The 3004-nt window shown below is 40.6% G+C and overlaps 1 non-coding gene across 1 annotated transcript; it reads right to left on the reverse strand.

Annotated features, from left to right (window-relative positions):
• Positions 1-207: 207 nt before the first annotated feature.
• On the reverse strand, positions 208-314 carry LOC116129660. Its single transcript, XR_004127940.1, has one exon. It is a non-coding gene; the product is annotated as a small nucleolar RNA R71 (small nucleolar RNA).
• Positions 315-3004: the final 2690 nt, after the last annotated feature.

Raw genomic sequence — 3004 nt, forward strand, 5'->3', positions numbered from 1 at the left:
TTGTATATCGCCAATTTTCTAAAGTTATTCGACACGTTCAAATATGATGGGGTATCTGATGATGCAATTAGGCTAAGGCTTTTCCCATTCTACCTTCGGGATAAAGCTAAGGCTTGATTGATTTCTCTGCCATCTCGGAGCATCACGACATGGAACGAGTTAGCTCAAGCGTTCCTCACTAAATATTTTCCACCTATCAAGTCTGCAAAGCTAAGAAGTGAGATTACCAATTTCTTCCAACAAGACATGGAATCATTGTATGAAGCATGGGAAAGGTATAAAGATCTCTTACAGATGTGTCCTCAACATGGTTTGCCAATCTGGTTCGCAAGTGCAAATGTTTTACCAAGGATTGCTGCCAAATATACAAGCCATGATAGATGCTACCAGTGGAGGAGCCTTGAATAATAAAACACTAGAGGAAGCTTACAATTTGATTGAGATGATGGCAAGCAATAACTACATAAGGATTTCAAAGAGAAATTCAACAAGGAAAGCAGCGAGAGTGCACGAAGTTGATGGCTACACCGCATTGGCTACTTAACTTTCAACCATCCAAAAACAATTGGGAGTTGCTCTAAAGGTAAATGCTATTGAACCTTCTTCTCTAACTTGTGAATTTTGTGTAGGGAATCATATGTCAAGAGATTGTCAAGTAGGGAATCCATTTGCTCCACCTCAACAAGCAAATTATGTCAACAATTTATAAAGAGAGCAAGGGTTCGTACTCTAACGCATATACTCCAGCATGGCGCAATCATCCAAAATTCTCAAGGAGCAACCACAATGAACATAAACAACATCCTGGTTTTCAAGCTCAAGAACAGAAATCTAACGTGGAGAATGTGCTTACCAAGTTCATTGAAGAGACAAGCAAGAGGTTTGAAAAAAATGAAATCCTTGTCCAAAATCAGTCAACGTCCATTAGAAACCTTCAGACTCAAATAGGACAAATCCATAACATATTAGTGGGAAGTGTTCAAGGACTTTTGCTGAGTGATACAAAGAAGAACCCTAAGGAACAAGTCCATGCAATCACCCTGCGGAGTGAAAAAACCTTGAAGAATTCAGAGGATGAAAAACAGATGCAAGAAAGAAAGAAAACCTTAGAAGAAGAAAAGAAGGACGATCGCTGCGACAAGCAAAATGGTCATTGCGGTGATCGTGAAATTTTTCCCGGAACTTTATAAGATGATACTTATCACCGCAGTAGGGAAATTAGTTGTTGCAGAAATAGTGAATCTGACTAGAGTGCATCTTCAAGTCATCAAGCCAAGGAGAAAAAAGAATCCAACCTTCCGTACCCGCACCATTTGAAGAATTAGAAGCTTGACAAGCAATTTGGTAAGTTTATTGATATGTTTCAAAGCTTGCATATTAATATTCTTTTTGTTGATATGTTAGAACAGATGCACAAATATGCCTAGTTTCTGACGCATAAGAGAAAATCAAGGAACACGAGAGACTTATGATAACTGAAGAATGTAGTGCATTGATTCAAAGGAAACTACCGCCTAAACTACAAGATCTAGGGAGTTTTACTATCCCTTGTATTATTGGTAGTTGTCATTTTGACAAGGTTTTGTGTTGTATGTGCTCTCTAGAGTGCCTTTGTTGTTTGGGATGTTGTGGGTTCTTTTCCTAGTAGTAGGAGGCAGTTTTTGGAGTGTTGTGTTTATTTTGAGTTTGGCTTTTTTTCGCTGTTGTCCTTGTCCCATGTTGTTTGTTGGTATAGTGGGTTTTTTGGGTGATCTTGCTGGATGTAGGTTCTTCTTCTAGGCTATTGGGTTTTTGGCAGGTTTTTTCCTGGTTGTTTGTTTTGTTTTTTACTGGCGTAAGGCCTTGGTGGGTGGTTGCTTTGCTGGCTGTTATGGTGCCTTGTTTGATGTCGTGTGAAGGTTGTTTCTAGCCTTCCTGTGGTGTTTTAAGGTGCTGCGCATGGGTTTTTTCAACTGATGCGCTTGGGTGGCCGGAGTCGCCGTATCGACGCATGATCAATTGGATCTTGCCGGTCGTGCGCTAATATGACCTTTTCCGACCAAATCAACGGTGGATCTGGTCAGCAAAGGCCAGATCTATGGCTAGATCTAGCCATTGATGGCGGCCAAAGGTGATGGTCAACGACGGCCATATGTTGGTCGTCGTTGACTACTGGCTATAAATCGGCGCACTACCGGCCAGATTCAGCTGGTAGTGCGCCATTATACCAGATTCCGACCATCTTCCGACAGTGGTGGCCGAAATCTGGTAAATGTAGGTTTCTGGGGTGTTTTTATAATTTCTAAAAAAAATATTTAGGGGTATTTAATTAAATTAACAAATTTAAAGGGTTTAAAAAAGTTGAATAATATTGTAAGTTTTTGCAATTTTACTGTTTAACTTTTTTGGGAATACTAATAATAGTATTCCCAAAAGCGAACCAAACGGCACTTTTTTACACTTTTTAGAAAAAAAATTTGAAAAAAGTTAAAAAAAGTTAAATTGAGCGGGTATTACGATGTAGGATTTGGAAATTAATAAGAATACCCCTTATGTTTGTTTATTTACTAAACACCCCTATAATAAAACATTAAAAGTTAACAAAAACACCCCCAATCCACCCATTAAATACGGACAGCCAGCCACCACAGCCTTAGCGTGGTTGGAGTCGCCGTATCGACGCATGACTGGTTGGATCTTGCTGGTCGAGCGCCGATATGGCCTTTTCCAGCCAGATCGACAGTGGATCTGGCTGGCAAAGGCCAGATCTATGGTTAGATCTGGCCATTGATGGATGTTGGCCGTCGTTGACGACTAGCTACAGCCAAAGATCTAGCCTTTTTCGGCCAGATCCACTGTGGATCTGGCCGGGAAAGGTTAGATCGGGACACTACCGGCCAGATTCAGCCGGTAGTGCGCCATTATATCAGATTCCAGCCATCTTCTGGCAGTGGTGGCCGGAATATGGTAAATGTGGGTTTCTGAGGTGTTTTTGCAATTTCTAAAAAAAATATTTAGGGGGATT

The sequence above is a fragment of the Pistacia vera genome, unplaced genomic scaffold (assembly GCF_008641045.1).
Source record: "Pistacia vera cultivar Batoury unplaced genomic scaffold, PisVer_v2 Contig212, whole genome shotgun sequence".
Taxonomy (NCBI): domain Eukaryota; kingdom Viridiplantae; phylum Streptophyta; class Magnoliopsida; order Sapindales; family Anacardiaceae; genus Pistacia; species Pistacia vera.